Source organism: Nerophis ophidion, linkage group LG21, assembly GCF_033978795.1.
Source record: "Nerophis ophidion isolate RoL-2023_Sa linkage group LG21, RoL_Noph_v1.0, whole genome shotgun sequence".
Classification (NCBI taxonomy): domain Eukaryota; kingdom Metazoa; phylum Chordata; class Actinopteri; order Syngnathiformes; family Syngnathidae; genus Nerophis; species Nerophis ophidion.
The window spans coordinates 31,048,766-31,067,546 of NC_084631.1; the positions used below are offsets into that span (position 1 = coordinate 31,048,766).

General features: G+C 42.2%; 1 protein-coding gene across 3 annotated transcripts in view; it reads left to right on the plus strand.

Moving 5' to 3' along the window:
- The window catches only part of adgrb2 (adhesion G protein-coupled receptor B2), a 1,085,043-nt gene that overhangs the window by 84,662 nt on the left and 981,600 nt on the right, over window positions 1–18,781 (plus strand). For all 3 annotated transcript variants that reach the window (XM_061882474.1, XM_061882487.1, XM_061882489.1), the window contains exon 2: window positions 1,518–1,587. The gene's annotated coding sequence lies outside the window, so the exon portion shown is untranslated. The remainder of the gene's footprint in view (window positions 1–1,517; window positions 1,588–18,781) is intronic.

Genomic DNA, 18,781 nt, shown 5'->3' on the forward strand with positions numbered 1-18,781 from the left:
TCTACAGAACTGGAGCCCATTTCCCCGCATAGGCAATGTGGACAAAGGCACTTAAAAACAAAGGTGCTCCTGATTTTCAGGATCACATTTGACTTGAGTCTCTTAAAGTTTACTACATCCAAACTCCGACCAAAAACCTTCTTCTACCGAATCGGAATCGTTTAATTTCTGCAAATTAAACTCCTCTCGCTTGGTCTGTCCCTTTTGGATTGGAGAGGTTCTTACGTTCCTCACATTGCCGTCGTTTGGAAATGTATGCCCATCCATCCATGTTCTACCGCTTGTCCCTTACAGACCCACTTCAATTTGTATGAGGGAGTGACTCTTCTTCCAGCCCCGGCCAGTCATTTAGCTGTGCACGGAAGAGTGGTCCAAAGTTTGTTCATTTGCAGGTCCCAATTTGGGTCAGCTAACACCTCCTCCTGGCTGGTACCTTTCAAAAAGCTTACATAAATGAACCGTGGACACCTGGTATCCTCCCCTGACAGGAGACTTTAAAGGACCCGTAGAGTCCAGATGACCAGAATTGTACCAATAAGCGGTCTGGCAGTCATTTCTCATGATATCAATTTGTTTTTTTGAGTACTTTGAACGCCCCCTGTACAGACTCGATATGTCGCTACCTTTTGGTGTGACGTCATCTACAGAACTGGAGCCCATTTCCCCACGAAGGCAATGTGGACAAAGGGAATCAAAAACAAAGGTGCTCCTGATTTTCAGGATCACTTATGACTTGAGTTTCTTAAAGTTTACTACATTCAAACTCTGATCAAAACCTTCTTTTACCGAATCGGAAAGATTTAATTTATGCAAATTAAACTCTCCTCGTTTGGTCCATTCCTTTTGGACCGGAGAGGTTCTTACGTTCCTCATCGTTTGGAAATGTATGCATGCTGACCCTTATTTAGGTTGCTTTGATTGATTGATTGAAGCTTTTATTAGTAGATTTCACAGTACAGTACATATTCCGTACAATTGACCACTAAATGGTAACACCCAAATAAGTTTTTCAACTTGTTTAAGTCGGCATCCACGTTAATCAATTCATGGTAGACAACAACCTGCAACGATACATCTGGCAGACGTGATCGTTTGGATCGATTATGTGTGAACATAACATGATGGGGCATGAAGACGCTACTAAAACACAAACTACGAAGTACGAAATTGCCTTCGGTCTTCTGTCGGTGAGGTCAGCCGGCTGATGCAGACATGCCCGCATTTTGGAGCTACTAAAACGAGACGTTGTGCTGAAACTCACCTGAAATCACGACCACAGACACCATTTTTATGTCTCGAACTTTGAAATAAGTGGCATTATTGTCAGCATTATAGAAGCCCTTTTACTTCAATATCTCTATTTTTGTTAGTGGACCAATTAGCGCTCAGTTAAACCTACAGTTCAAGTTGTGCCTCGTCTCAACAGGGTCTCACAAAACTCATGCCTTCAAAACATTTTCTTCGAGTCGTTGGATTTTTTACCTGCTGAGATGTAACCGAGGTTGCTTTGTTCCCAGAACTGTGCTGCGAGGACAACTTCACTGAACCACAATGAGCGACCTGACCCCTCCGATGAAGAAAAAACAGGTATTGTCATCTGCTGTATTTATGCTTCTGGGCTGACATTTTCTGCTGTTTTGTGCGGATAGTTGCTCTGCTCTCTGTTGGGTTTTGCTCACAATCGCCTCACTTGCAATTGATGACACCATGTCTGGTGTTTTGGGTGGATTGGTGAGGTCGGCATTCACCTCACTCAGGCCTGGCTCGACTTGGGAGCGGACTGAGACCGGTCTCTCGGGCCGTCTGGTTGCTTCGGCCGATCACGGTTGACCAAACAAATAGTGCAAGGAGAGCAAATGGACCAGAGGGTTTCAATTTGGAGATCAAATTACCAGAGTGAACCTTAAAACATACCGTGCCTACAGATTTTAGAAGAAATTTAGAGGGAAAACATGTTATCTATATATAAGGCGCGCTGGACTATAAGCATTATATATTAGACTTCCTTTTTATTGTCATTCAAATTTGAACTTTAAAGTACAGATAATAACTAAATTTTGTTGCTTTACCTCATGGTAGTGCAGGATAAAATAATATATATAAAAATACATAGATTACTATATTGATAAAGCTATTGCACTTTTGCATATGCATCCACGTTTATGGATGTATGTTGTATTGACTTTATATTCCAGCCAGTTAATCAATTTTTGGGGGGAAGTGAGGGGATTATTATGATGCTCTCAAGAGTCATACGGCCTGAGGGAAGAAGCTGTTACAGAACCTGGAGGCTCTGCTACGGAGGCTGCGGAACCTCTTTCTAGGGTCCAGCAGGGAAAACAGTCCATGGTGGGGGTGGGAGGTGTCTCTGCAGATTTTATGAGCCCTGGTCAGGCAGCTGCTTTTTGCGATCCCCATATGATTTTGTAAATGATTATCGGTTTAGCTTGGTTGGTAGAGTGGCCGTGCCAGCAACTTGAGGGTTCCAGGTTCGATTCCCGCCTCCGCCATCCTAGTCAATGCCGTTGTGTCCTTGGGCAAGACACTTTACCCACCTGCTCCCAGTGCCACCCACACTGGTTTAAATGTAATTTAGATATTGGGTTTCACTATGTAAAGCGCTTTGAGTCACTAGAGAAAAGCGCTATATAAATATAATTCACTTCACTTCACTTCACATACTTTAATTGTTTCCAAACGGTGCCTGTAACACAGCAGTAAAACGGCTGATCAAACAAAACAAAAGTCGTCGTCACGGACCAACTATCTGCGCAAGATAACTCTCCCAATCAGCTAAACGGACTCAATAACTCCACGGTGACGTTTTTTGTGGATTTACTGAGGAATTTGTGAAATTGAAACTGGACCAAAAGAAAGCCAATGTAAATTCACACGGACATGTGTACACGTTTTTAGCGTAAGCTATTGGCGCTAGCTTCATTACAGTACGACAGCACGTACAAATATGCGTGAAAACATTCCTACAGACATCACACAAGGGGACCGTTTAGTAGGAGAGTCCTGGGCATGACTTTAAAGTGCATCCGGCAGTGGAGGCTCCTCTAGAGGGTTTACCCCTTTACTAATGTAACCCCAGGTGGACCTCAACGGCAGAGCAGGCGGAAGACGGTATATTTAAGAACTATCGCAACAGCTGCCATGGCGTATGAAGGCTGTAGCAGAAAAGGGTCCCCGGTCGTCTTGGACTCCATGCCACTGGACCCTGACCCGATTCTGTCAAGGATCGTGTGGTGACTGTCAGTGCACAAGTCTCCCCATGTTAAACAAAGTCACGCACAGGCATCCCCCACAAAGGGATACACCCCTACCAGGAGGATCGTCATACTCGTCCGAGTGACCGCCGATGATGATGAGTAAATAGGAATAGTTTTAGTTGTATTGTAAAACTTACAAACGTTTCCTCGAGCGATCGGCGAAGAAACCCTTTGAGTAGAAATGGAATGAAAGACTAGACGGAACGGCACTCCTGTAAAAAAGGGGAAAATATTTATAATATATCAATGTAATTATAGTAGTATCGACTCAAATTCATATTGTTCTTGGTATAATCACTGTTGGGCTTCACGGTGGCAGAGGGGTTAGTGCGTCTGCCTCACAATACGAAGGTCCTGCAGTCCTGGGTTCAAATCCAGGCTCGGGATCTTTCTGTGTGGAGTTTGCATGTTCTCCCCGTGAATGCGTGGGTTCCCTCCGGGTAGTCCGGCTTCCTCCCACTTCCAAAGACATGCACCTGGGGATAGGTTGATTGGCAACACTAAATTGGCCCTGGTGTGTGAATGTGAGTGTGAATGTTGTCTGTCTATCTGTGTTGGCCCTGCGATGAGGTGGCGACTTGTCCAGGGTGTACCCCGCCTTCCGTCCGATTGTAGCTGAGATAGGCGCCAGCGCCCCCCGCGACCCCGGAAGGGAGAAAGCGGTAGAAAATGGATGGATGGATGGATCATCACTGTCAGGCTTTCCCCTGACAGTTTGTCTATGTTTTAGTTTTTTCCTCTGCATTTGTCTGTTTCCTCTGTTTAGTATTTCCTGTCCTTAGTTCCTGTCTAGTGCTCTTATTTTGTCAACTTCCTGTCTTGTTCCCTGAGTGCTGTGTTCCTCCTCAGCTGCAGCTGTTGGCACCTGGCCACACCTGTTGCCAATCAGCCCGCTCCTATTTGTACCTGCTTTGTGTTGTGTCAGTTGCTGAAACATTGTATTGTCATTTGTATTGTCGTTGCCACATGTCGCTCTTGTCGTGTCGTTTTGTTACAGCTGCTACCCGTCGTGCTACATTTTGTTCTGGTCGTCGTAGCGGTAAGTTGTTTCTGTCAGCATTAACCATTTCCAGTTTTTCGTGTTTGCTACCCGCTAGCTTCCACGCTAGGTCATTTTTTGTTTCTTGCTAGCTTCTATGCTAAAGACCCTTAGTTTGTTATTCCGCCCATGTGCGCGCTTTTTGTTTGTACCCTTTGTTTGTTCTAGTTCTAGTATTTTACATTAAAACCATGTTTTCCCATTCAATGCCTGCCTCCTTCTCTGCATCCTGGGGTTCGACAACAAATAACTGTGACAATTACAGTGGATGTCAGGTGTGGACCCACCAATGGCGTTTGTTTACATTGTGACGCCTGTGAGCTACGGTGTGGAGTGAAACATGTTTAGCTATTCCTCGTCCTGCAGGGATGATACTTGTAAGAAACTTACCGGTACTTTATTTGTCGCCATGGAGACCAGCATTAGTGATTTAGAAGTAGCTAAAATACTGCACTCTGTGGATGGACTTTAAGTTCTAGCTAGCTAGCCATGTCTTAAAGGGGAACATTATCACAATTTCTAAAGGGTTGAAAGCAATAAAAATCAGTTCCCAGTGGCCTGTTTTATTTTTCGAAATTTTTTTTCAAAATTTCACACCTCCCGCAATATCCCTAAAAAAAGCTTTAAAGTTCTTAATTTTCGCTATTTGCGATGCGACTGTCCATTTCCCTGTGACGTCATACAGGGCTGCCAATACAAACAACATGACGGTTACCACAGAAAGATATAGCGACATTAGCTTCAGGATTCAAACTTGGATTTCAGCGGCTTAAGCGATTCAACAGATTACGCATGTATTGAAACAAAATTGAAGAAAAAACTGAAGCTATTGAGCGAATAGCTATTGACGCTATTCGGCCACAGCATGGGTATACCTAATGAAGTAACCCATAGCATGGCTGCCTTATTAGCATCGCCGGTAAAATGTGCGGACCAAACGATCAGGACTTTTGCATCTCGTGACAAGGAGCAACTTAAATCCGTCGATTGGTAAGTGTTTGTTTCGCATTAAATGTGGGTATCTAGTTTCAAATGAACATAAAGCTAGCGTAAATAGCATGCTAGCATCGATTAACGTAGCATGTTAGCATCGATTAGCTGGCAATCATGCTGCGACCAAATATGTCTGATTAGCACATAAGTCAACAACATCAACATAACTCACCTTTGTGATTTTGTTGACTTAATCTGCAGGTTATCCATACATCTCTGTGCCATGTCTGCCTTAGCATCGCCGGTAAAATGTGCAGACACTCTGGCACATTCAATGGGGGTCTGGCGGCAGATTTCTTGCCAGTGGTGCAACTTGAATCCCTCCCTGTTAGTGTTGTTCCACCCTCCGAAAACACACCGACGAGGCATGATGTCTCCAATGTACCAAAAAATAGTCGAAAAAACGGAAAATAACAGAGCTGACTCCCGGTGTTTGTAATGTGAAAATGTAAATGGTGGGTGTATTACCTCGGTGACGTCTATTTCTGACGTCATCGCTACAAGACCGATAAACTGAAAGGTTTTTAATTCGCCGAAATTCACCAATTTAGAGTTCGGAAATAGGTTAAAAGAAATACATGGTCCTTTTTCTGCAACATCAAGGTATATATTGACGCTTGCATAGGTTTGGTGATAATGTTCCCCTTTAAAGGACTTCATCCTGAGGGTGTTTCAGTGTTAACTTCACCTTTATCGTTAGTTTTTAAACAACAATGCGTCCGTTTTTCCTTTTCTGTCTACACACTGAGTCTGCTTGTAAGTACTCTGTGATTGTGCGCTGCCAATCATGCTCGTCTGATCGTAAATCCAGCAATGTCGCGACGTGCCAACATGCACAAGAACCGGTACTTTTCAAAACATTTTTGATTCGTTATTCATTACTAAGTTTATTGATTTGCCGCACCTTTGTGTAAGCCGCGGGCTCCAAGCTTGGGGAAAAGGGAGCAGCCTTTGTTTAAACTCTGTTTTGTCTTTCCCATAGTCTTTCTATAGTTTCATTAAAAACCACAATGTAAACACTGTAATGCATTGCTACTCTGCCTATAATTGCCTTTTGCAGGTGTTTCCGCCAGAAAACACAGCAGTGTGTAGGGTCGCGTTCATTACCCCGGCACACTTTGCCTCCGTTCATAACAGCTTGCAAGCGCCGCCGCTGTTACTTAGTGATAAAGTGACAAACACGCATTAACTGCAATAATGGCTTGTCGTCTCCTTGCATTTGTCTCTTTCCTTTCTTTTTTTTTTTCTTTTCTTCTTTTTTTTTTGGGTCTCTGTGCTGTCACAGTCTCGTTTAACTGTGAGAGCCAGCGCCAGAGGGCTGGTCGTAGCTCATTGATGGCACATCAGGAGAAGAGAAGACAAAAAAAGGACACTAACCCGTTTGGACGGAATGAAAGCCTTCATTTGCAAGGGAAGCAATAACACATTATGTGTACAAAACATACATTTAAATCCTGTTAAGCGACATTGTGCCTGGGCTCAAAAATAGAAGCTGCCGTCGAGATAATATCACCTGATTTTCAGACTGCACAGTCATATAAGATGAGGCGGTCAATTATGCTGGATCCACTATGGACTAGACTAACACTATGATGTTAGATCCACTATGGACTGGACTAACACTATTATGTCATATCCACTATGGACTGGACTCACACTATGATTTTAGATCCACTACGGACTGTACTCTCACACTATTATGTTAGATCCACTACGGACTGTACTCTCCCACTATTATGTTAGATCTACTATGGACTGGACTCTCACACAATTATTTTAGATCCACTATGGACTGGACTAACACTATGATGTTAGATCCACTATGGACTGATCTCTCACACAATTGTGTTAGATCCACTATGGACTGGACTCTCAAATCAATTATTTTAGATCCACTATGGACTGGACTAACACTATGATGTTAGATCCACTATGGACTGATCTCTCACACTATTATGTTAGCTCTACTATGGACTGGACCCTCACCATTATGTTAAATCCACTATAAACTGGACTCTCACACTATTATGTTAAATCCACTATGGACTGGACTCTCACCATTATGTTAGAGCCACTATGAACTGGACTCTCACACTATTATGTTAGATCCACTATAAACTGGACTCTCACACTATTATGTTCGATCCACTATGGACTGGACTCTCACACTATTGTGTTAGATCTATTATGGACTGGACCCTCACACTATTATGTTAGATCCACTACGGACTGTACTCTCACACTATTATGCTAGATCCACGATGGACTGGACTCTCACACTATTATATTAGATCCACTATGGACTGGACTCTCACAATACTATACTAGATCCATGATGGACTGGACTCTCACACTATTATGTTAGATCCACTACGGACTGGACTCTCACACTATTATGTTAGATCCACTACGGACTGTACTCTCCCACTATTATGTTAGATCTACTATGGACTGGACTCTCACACAATTATTTTAGATCCACTATGGACTGGACTAACACTATGATGTTAGATCCACTATGGACTGATCTCTCACACAATTGTGTTAGATCCACTATGGACTGGACTCTCAAATCAATTATTTTAGATCCACTATGGACTGGACTAACACTATGATGTTAGATCCACTATGGACTGATCTCTCACACTATTATGTTAGCTCTACTATGGACTGGACCCTCACCATTATGTTAAATCCACTATAAACTGGACTCTCACACTATTATGTTAAATCCACTATGGACTGGACTCTCACCATTATGTTAGAGCCACTATGAACTGGACTCTCACACTATTATGTTAGATCCACTATAAACTGGACTCTCACACTATTATGTTCGATCCACTATGGACTGGACTCTCACACTATTGTGTTAGATCTATTATGGACTGGACCCTCACACTATTATGTTAGATCCACTACGGACTGTACTCTCACACTATTATGCTAGATCCACGATGGACTGGACTCTCACACTATTATATTAGATCCACTATGGACTGGACTCTCACAATACTATACTAGATCCACGATGGACTGGACTCTCACACTATTATGTTAGATCTACTACGGACTAGACTCTCACACTATCATGTTAAATCCACAAGGGACTGGACTCTCACACTTTTATACTAGATCCATGATGGACTGGACTCTCACACTATTATGTTAGATCCACTACGGACTGGACTCTCACACTATTATGTTAGATCCACTACGGACTGTACTCTCCCACTATTATGTTAGATCTACTATGGACTGGACCCTCACACAATTATTTTAGATCCACTATGGACTGGACTAACACTATGATGTTAGATCCACTATGGACTGATCTCTCACACTATTATGTTAGCTCTACTATGGACTGGACCCTCACCATTATGTTAAATCCACTATAAACTGGACTCTCACACTATTATGTTAAATCCACTATGGACTGGACTCTCACCATTATGTTAGAGCCACTATGAACTGGACTCTCACACTATTATGTTAGATCCACTATAAACTGGACTCTCACACTATTATGTTCGATCCACTATGGACTGGACTCTCACACTATTGTGTTAGATCTATTATGGACTGGACCCTCACACTATTATGTTAGATCCACTACGGACTGTACTCTCACACTATTATGCTAGATCCACGATGGACTGGACTCTCACACTATTATATTAGATCCACTATGGACTGGACTCTCACAATACTATACTAGATCCATGATGGACTGGACTCTCACACTATTATGTTAGATCCACTACGGACTGGACTCTCACACTATTATGTTAGATCCACTACGGACTGTACTCTCCCACTATTATGTTAGATCTACTATGGACTGGACTCTCACACAATTATTTTAGATCCACTATGGACTGGACTAACACTATGATGTTAGATCCACTATGGACTGATCTCTCACACAATTGTGTTAGATCCACTATGGACTGGACTCTCAAATCAATTATTTTAGATCCACTATGGACTGGACTAACACTATGATGTTAGATCCACTATGGACTGATCTCTCACACTATTATGTTAGCTCTACTATGGACTGGACCCTCACCATTATGTTAAATCCACTATAAACTGGACTCTCACACTATTATGTTAAATCCACTATGGACTGGACTCTCACCATTATGTTAGAGCCACTATGAACTGGACTCTCACACTATTATGTTAGATCCACTATAAACTGGACTCTCACACTATTATGTTCGATCCACTATGGACTGGACTCTCACACTATTGTGTTAGATCTATTATGGACTGGACCCTCACACTATTATGTTAGATCCACTACGGACTGTACTCTCACACTATTATGCTAGATCCACGATGGACTGGACTCTCACACTATTATATTAGATCCACTATGGACTGGACTCTCACAATACTATACTAGATCCACGATGGACTGGACTCTCACACTATTATGTTAGATCTACTACGGACTAGACTCTCACACTATCATGTTAAATCCACAAGGGACTGGACTCTCACACTTTTATACTAGATCCATGATGGACTGGACTCTCACACTATTATGTTAGATCCACTACGGACTGGACTCTCACACTATTATGTTAGATCCACTACGGACTGTACTCTCCCACTATTATGTTAGATCTACTATGGACTGGACCCTCACACAATTATTTTAGATCCACTATGGACTGGACTAACACTATGATGTTAGATCCACTATGGACTGATCTCTCACACAATTGTGTTAGATCCACTATGGACTGGACTCTCAAATCAATTATTTTAGATCCACTATGGACTGAACTAACACTATGATGTTAGATCCACTATGGACTGATCTCTCACACTATTATGTTAGCTCTACTATGGACTGGACCCTCACCATTATGTTAAATCCACTATAAACTGGACTCTCACACTATTATGTTAAATCCACTATGGACTGGACTCTCACCATTATGTTAGAGCCACTATGAACTGGACTCTCACACTATTATGTTAGATCCACTATAAACTGGACTCTCACACTATTATGTTCGATCCACTATGGACTGGACTCTCACACTATTGTGTTAGATCTATTATGGACTGGACCCTCACACTATTATGTTAGATCCACAACGGACTGTACTCTCACACTATTATGCTAGATCCACGATGGACTGGACTCTCACACTATTATATTAGATCCACTATGGACTGGACTCTCACAATACTATGCTAGATCCACGATGGACTGGACTCTCACACTATTATGTTAGATCTACTACGGACTAGACTCTCACACTATCATGTTAAATCCACAAGGGACTGGACTCTCACACTTTTATACTAGATCCATGATGGACTGGACTCTCACACTATTATGTTAGATCCACTACGGACTGGACTCTCAAACTATTTTGTTAAATCCACTATGGACTGGACTCTCACAATGTTATGTTAAATCCACTATGGACTGGACTCTCACACTATTATGCTAAATCCACAATGGACTGGACTCTCACTCTATTACGCTAAATCCACAATGGACTGGACTCTCACACTATCACGCTAGATCCACTATGGACTAGACTCTCACACTATTATGTTAGATCCTCTATGGACTGGACTCTCACACTATTATGCTAGATTCACTACGGACTGGACTCACACTATTATGCTACATCCACGATGGACTGGACTCTCACACTAATATGTTAGATCTATTATGGACTGGACTCTCAAAATATTATGCTAAATCCACTATGGACAGGACTCTCACACTATTATGTTAGATCCACTATGGACTGGACTCTCACACAATTATTTTAGATCCACTATGGACTGGACTAACACTATGATGTTAGATCCACTATGGACTGGTCTTTCACACTATTATGTTAGATCCACTATGGACTGGACTCTCACCATTATGTTAGATCCACTATAAACTGGACTCTCACACTATTATGTTCGATCCACTATGGACTGGACCCTCACACTATTATGTTAGATCCACTACGGACTGTACTCTCACACTATTATGCTAGATCCACGATGGACTGGACTCTCACACTATTATATTAGATCCACTATGGACAGGACTCTCACAATACTATGCTAGATCCACGATGGACTGGACTCTCACACTATTATGTTAGATCCACTACGGACTAGACTCTCACACTATTATGTTAAATCCACTAGGGACTGGACTCTCACACTTTTATACTAGATCCACTATGGACTGGACTCTCACACTATTATGTTAGATCCACTACAGACTTGACTCTCAAACTATTTTGTTAAATCCACTATGGACTGGACTCTCACACTATTATGCTAGATCCACTATGGACTGGACTCTCACACTATTATGCTAGATCCACTATGGACTGGACTCTCACACTATTATGCTAGATCCACGATGGACTGGACTCTCACACTATTATGTTAGATCCACTATGGACTGGACTTACTATTGTGTTGGATCCACTATGGACTGGACTGTCACAATATTATGTTAAATCCACTATGGACTGGACTCTCGCACTATTATGTTAAATCCACTATGGACTGGACTCACTATTATGTTAGATCCACTATGGACTGGACTAACACTATGATGTTAGATCCACTATGGACTGGACTAACACTATGATGTTAGATCCACTATGGACTGGACTCACACTATGATGTTAGATCCACTATGGACTGGACTCTCACACTATTATGTTAGATCTACTATGGACTGGACTCTCACAATATTATGTTAAATCCACTATGTACTGGACTCTCACACTATTACGTTAGATCCACTATGGACTGGACTCTCACCATTATGTTAGATTCACTATAAACTGGACTCTCACACTATTATGTTAGATACACGATGGACTGGACTCTCACACTATTATTTTAGATCCACTATGGACTGAACTCTCACAATACTATGCTAGATCCACTATGGACTGGGTTCTCACACTATTATGTTAAATCCACTATGGACTGGACTCTCACACTATTATGTTCGATCCACTATGGACTGGACTCTCACACAATTATGTCAGATCCACTATGGACTGGACTTTCACAATATTATGCTAGTCTAGCAATGTAGTACTCCTTTGCGTTGTGTTTTTTTCCCCAAAAGACAACACCAAGTCATTCTTCTGGCTCAACCATAGTTTATTCTGGTGAAAACAATAATAGTTAGTCTCCAACCAGCCTTCTCTTTACATTTATAAAACCTGTACAGAAATAAAACAAAACAAAACGTAACATAAATACAGTTTTTCCTTGAATTGCCGCAGGGCATATAGTATGCGGCTCATCCGTGGTCTTCTCCAAGGTTTCTCAACTGGGTTGAGTTTTTCCCTGCCCTGATGTGGGATCTGAACCGCGGATGTTGTTGTGGCTTTTGCAGCCCTTTGAGACACTTGTGATTTAGGGCTATATAAATAAACATTGATTGATTGATTGATTGATAGGGAGGTAAAAACAATTAGATAACTGTAACCTCGATTAAACCAAACCACTTAAGGGGATCCAGAAGGACTGATGAAGAAGGGGGAGATTGCAAGTCAGAGCCGTATTGGTCATTCAATCTGTTTCATGGGAAACGGAACGGGCCTTTTTCCAATTAGCAGACATGTAAAGTGCTCGTGTAGATTTTTGGTTTGATTAATGTCGGGGGTCAACCTCTGCTCTCTTCGATGACCCCACTCAGTCATCCAAAGGTCGATCTCCTCAAATCTTGCTTGGATCATGTCAATTTAAAGGCGCACTTGAACACACATAGATTCCGGACTATAAGCCGCTACTTATAGTCCCTTTCCAAGCCGCAGGCTAATCTATGGATTTTTCTTACCTGACGGCCATAATGCAAACAGTTAAGAAAAAAGAGAAATACACTGAAAAGGCAATTGTCAGCTTTATTAAAACAGACAAGAAGCAAGGAAATAAACATAGACATGATTCAATTTGGCTCAATTTTAGGAGAGACACGTCGACTGTACTCTCTGTACGGTCTTCCACCACACTCTAATGAAAAAAGGTTCACGTCTCCTCTTTTATTTGGATATTCCCTGTTTACAAAACAAAGGATGTTTCTAAAGGAATGGGGGGGTATGTAAACGGCAATTGTTGGTCACTTTAACACAAAATAAAAAGAGGCCTCGGGCTTGGACTGGTCCTGGATCGAGCTTGGGCAAGTCTTGGATCACAATGGATAACCCGTCCCGTCTCCTCCCATCGTACACAGCGGAATATTCCAAGCCTTTGGCTTGGTTCAACAAAGACAGCGTTCGTCAGTTCACTGGGAACTCAGAACGGAAAGTTTTTTGATATTTTTTACATACATTTTTTCTGACCGTAACATTGTTCGTGCTTTGGCGCCATACTTCGGACGAGTTCATTCACCATATTTGCTGCAGTGTCCGTTCAGTTAATGCATTCAACCGGAAGTAAAAGTGCCATTCTGGCTTCTCGCCGTCCATAGCGTTTTTACTCGTATGGATTCTTGATTCATCACTCCAAGCAACGTTTGTAATGTTTGAAAATATAGCTGTAACAATTTTCATTCACTAATCCGTCCCACGTGTGATGTCTGTGGGAGTGTTTTAATGCATATTTGGACGTGCATGAGCTAATATGCGAACACGTTTACGAGTGTCTGTGTTGGTATTATCAACTTACAATGCCATTCTTTTTGGATTGTTCCAGTTTCACAAATCCCTCAGTAAATTCACCAAAATGTCACCGTGGAGTTATTGAGTCTGTTTCGCTGATTGGAGAGCTAGCTTCCTCAGCCAGCAGATCCATGACGATGACATGTGTTTTGCCTAATTGGCCGTTTGACTGCCTTGTTACAGACACTGTTTGGAAACAATTAAGGTAATGAAATAAACATTTACAAAATCTTTCTGGGAAAATTCATTTATTCCACAACATATATCACGTTTCTACGGCTTATATTCACGCGCTGCCTATACACGGAAACATGTATTTTCTCGAAATGTCTTCTAAAATCTGAAAATACGGTATGTTTTAAGGGGCACTCATGTAATTGTATATCCATTTGAAACCCTCTTGTCCATTTGTTATGCTCGGAGTATTTGTTTGGTCAACTGTGAACACAGTTGTCTAGAATCTGTGAAAACATGATACAAACTCCATTTCCATATGGGTTGGGAAATTGTGTTAGATGTAAATATAAACGGAATACAATGATTTGCAAGTCCCTTTCAACCCATATTCAGTTGAATGCACTACAAAGACAACTTATTTGATGTTCAAACTCATAAACTTTATTTTTTTTGCAAATAATAACTAACTTAGAATTTCATGGCTGCAACACGTGCCAAAGTAGTTGGGAAAGGGCATGTTCACCACTGTGTTACATCACCTTTTCTTTTAACAAAACTCAATAAACGTTTGGGAACTGAGGAAACTAATTGTTGAAAGTGGAATTCTTTTCTATTCTTGTTTTACGTAGAGTTTCAGTTGTTCAACAATCCGGGGTCTCTGCTGTCATATTTATGCTTCATAATGCGCCACACATTTTCCATGGGAGACAGGTCTGGAATGCAGAAGGGCCAGGAAAGTACCCGCACTCTTTTACTACGAAACCACGCTGTTGTAACACATGGCTTGGCATTGTCTTGCTGAAATAAGCAGGGGCGTCCATCATACCGTTGCTTGGATGACAACATATGTTGCTCCAAAACCTGTATGGACCATTCAGCATTAATGGTGCCTTCACAGATGTGTAAGTTACCCATGCCTTGGGCACTAATGCACCCCCATACCATCACACATGCTGGCTTTTGAACTTTGCGCCTATAACAATCCAGATGGTTATTTTCCTCTTTATTCCGGAGGACACCACGTCCACAGTTTCCAAATATAATTTGAAATGTGGACTCGTCAGACCACAGAACACCTTTCCACTTTGCATCAGTCCATCTTAGACGAGCTCATGCCCAGCAAAGCCAGCGGCGTTCCTTGGTGTTGTTGATAAATGGGTTTTAATTTGAAAAGCAGAGTTTTAACTTGCACTTACAGATGTAGCAACCAACTGTAGTTACTGACAGTGGTTCTGTAAAGTGTTCCTAAGCCCATGTGGTGATATCATTTACACACTGATGTCTGTTTTTGATGCAGTGTACCGCCTGATGGATCAACGGTCTGTAATATCATCGCTTACGTGCAGTGATTTCTCCAGATTCTCTGAACCTTTTGATGATTTTACAGACCGTAGATGGTAAAATCCCTAAATTCCTTGCAATAGCTCGTCGAAAAATGTTGTTCTAAAACTGTTGGACGATTTGCTTACAAATTGGTGACCCTTGTTTGTGAATTACTGAGCATTTCATGGAAGCTGCTTTTATACCCAATCATGGCACCCACCTGTTCCCAATTAGCTTGCACACCTGTGGGATGTTCCAAATAAGTGTTTGATGAGCATTTCTCAACTTTATCAGTATTTTTTGCCACCTTTCCCAACTTCTTTGCCACGTGTTGCTGGCATCAAATTCAAAAGGTCATGATTATTTGCACAAAAAAAATGTTTATCAGTTTTAACATCAAATATGTTGTCTTTGTAGCATATTCAACTGAATATGGGTTGAAAACGATTTGCAAATCATTGTATTCCATTTATATTTACATCTAAGACAATTTCCCAACTCATATGGAAACTGGGTTTGTATTTAAGTCTTCAAAGATTCTTTATTTTCAATTTTTCCATAATTCAAGACGTCCAAAAGAATGGTCCTTGTTATGGTTTGGCTTGCCGGAAACCTACAATCTTGATGGTTTGATTAGTGTAAGACTGACGCTCATGCATTGTATGGAATTGGACATTAAGATAAGGAATGGGCTGTCAAGATCCGCCGCTCCGATCTTACATTATTTGGTTTTGAGTCTTTTGTGTTCATCTTGGTGGTTCATGGTCGCTTCCGATTCTTAGTTTATTCACTTCCTTGTCTGCTTCTGTCACCATGGCGACTTGATTTGTCCCCCTGCACTGGCCGTTTGACGCACACCTGTTTTTGATTATTGTTTCTGTATTTAAAGCTGCCTCCTCCCTTTGTTCGGTCTGGGTTCGTCACTTATGCAACACTCACGTTCGATGATCTGGTCCTGTTTTTGGCTTGCTAAGTTCCGCCTTAGTTTTTGGCCGCTCGACGGGTGCCGTTTTGGACTTTTACCTCCAGTGCTAGTGTTAGCCTAACTCCCCGTGCGTCGCACACGCTTTCTTTTGCCTTTGCATCAGTGTTCTTTTATCATTTTATTTATTAAATCCAGCTCCTACCTGCTAACTTGCTTGTCTGGTCCCGTGCATCTTGAGTTGACATCCCCACGCATCACAATGTGTTTCGAACGTGACATGGGCAGGTCAATAATTTTCATACCACGAGTCGAATCGTATCCAAACTGGTGTGACGAGATTGATTTTTTTCTTCTTTATATCTATGAATATTTTCCCAAATATTTGTGTTATTTTTGTTGTTATTCGAATGAATATACCCGCCACTTCGCGGATCACCCCTTTTACGGTGTGGTACCATTTTTCCATTGGCATGAATTGCACTATAAATACTAGAGATGCGTGGATAGGCAATTATATCATCCGCAACCGCATCACCAAAGTCGTCATCCACCCGCCGTCCACCCGAACCAACCAGGGACGGCGTGGCACAGCGGAAGAGTGGCCATGCGCAACCCGAGGGTCCCTGGTTCAATCCCCCTCGTCACGTCCGTTGTGTCCTGAGCAAAACACTTCAGCCTTGCTCCTGATGGGTGCTGGTTAGTGCCTTGCATGGCCGCTCCCTCCATTAGTGTGTGAATGTGTGTGTGAATGGGTAAATGTGGAAGTAGTGTCAAAGCGCTTTGAGTTCCTTGAAGGTAGAAAAGCGCTACACAAGTACAACCCATTTATCATTTTATCAGAACCGCAACCGCCCGCCACCCGCCCATTGAAATACATCAGCGGTCGGCCACCTTTACCACTCAAAGAGCTATTTCAACCCGTTTCACAGAGTAAAGAAGACAACGGGAGCCGCTAACGTTCTCGCGAATATCCAATGGCGTTCATCCTGATGACAAGAATTAGGGAATGCTGTGAGGCCATTGCCTTTGACACCTTCAACAACATGTACAAACCGATTGTTTGTCCAGCAACATGTTGCATGCAGCTTTCGCAATCACACATACAAGTTTGAAAGGCATACTGGGTGATACAGAGTACACTGATGGTTGTGATATAAACAATTTTAACATTCTTACTAATATGCACCACACTGGGAAGCCACACCAAACAAGAATAACAAACACATTTCGGGAGAACATCCTCCCATTAACACAACATAAACGCAACAAAATAAATACCCAGACTCCTTTGCATCCATGACAATTCCTGTATATATTTTACACCCCCGCACCCCCAACCCCGCCCACCTTACCGACGCACGGGGTGTGGCGGGGTTTGCTGCTAGCTGGGTGTATAAAATAGTCAGGTAATGTCATGGATGCAAAGGATTGTGGATATTTGTTGTGTTTATGTTGTGTTACTGGGAGGATGTTCTCCCGAAATGTGTTTGTCATTCTTGTTTGGTGTGGCTTCACAGCGTGGCGCATATTAGTAAAAGTGTTAAAATAGTTTATATCACAACCATTAGTGTACTCTGTGTCACCCAGTATGCCTTGCAGTCGTACGTGCTGTCGAAGGCGACAAAGCCAATGGCTTCACAGCACGCCCTAATACTTAACTGGGTGACTGCCGGCAATCATTCCAGAGAATGTTTACGTCTCCTATTGTCTTCTTCGCTTTATGACACGGGTCCTAAATAGCTCTTTGAATGATAAAGGATACCGATCCCAGAACCATGTATATCAAATATTTCCGAATGGTTCAACCGCCACCCGCCCCAATCTAATTAAAATCTATTTTTTCGTCATGTCACCCGCCCGACCCGCGGTTTATCTGCGGACTCCGCGGATGAGACCACAAACCGCAAAACGACCATAGTTCTTACAGAAAAAAACCTGGAAGTTCTGAATTTTACCGTTAAAAATTAGCAGTTTTTTTGGGAGTTTTACGTAAAAACAACATACATTTTTGGTAGTTGTTTACCTTTTTTTTTTTCTTTTTTTAGTGCACTTATAAAAAACTTTTAGAAACAGTCAGCTTAGTCAGCATCATCCATCCATCGATGTCCTACCGCTTATTCCCTTTGGGGTCGCGGGCGGCGCTGGCGCCTATCTCAGCTACAATCGGGCGGAAGACGGTGTACACCCTGGACAAGTCGCCATCTCATCGCAGGGCCAACACAGATAGACAGTCAACATTCACACTCACATTCACACACTAGGGCCGATTTAGTGTTGCTAATCAACCTATCCCCAGGTGCATGTCTTTGGAAGTGGGAGGAAGCCGGAGTACCCGGAGGGAACCCACGCATTCACAGGGAGAACATGCAAACTCCAC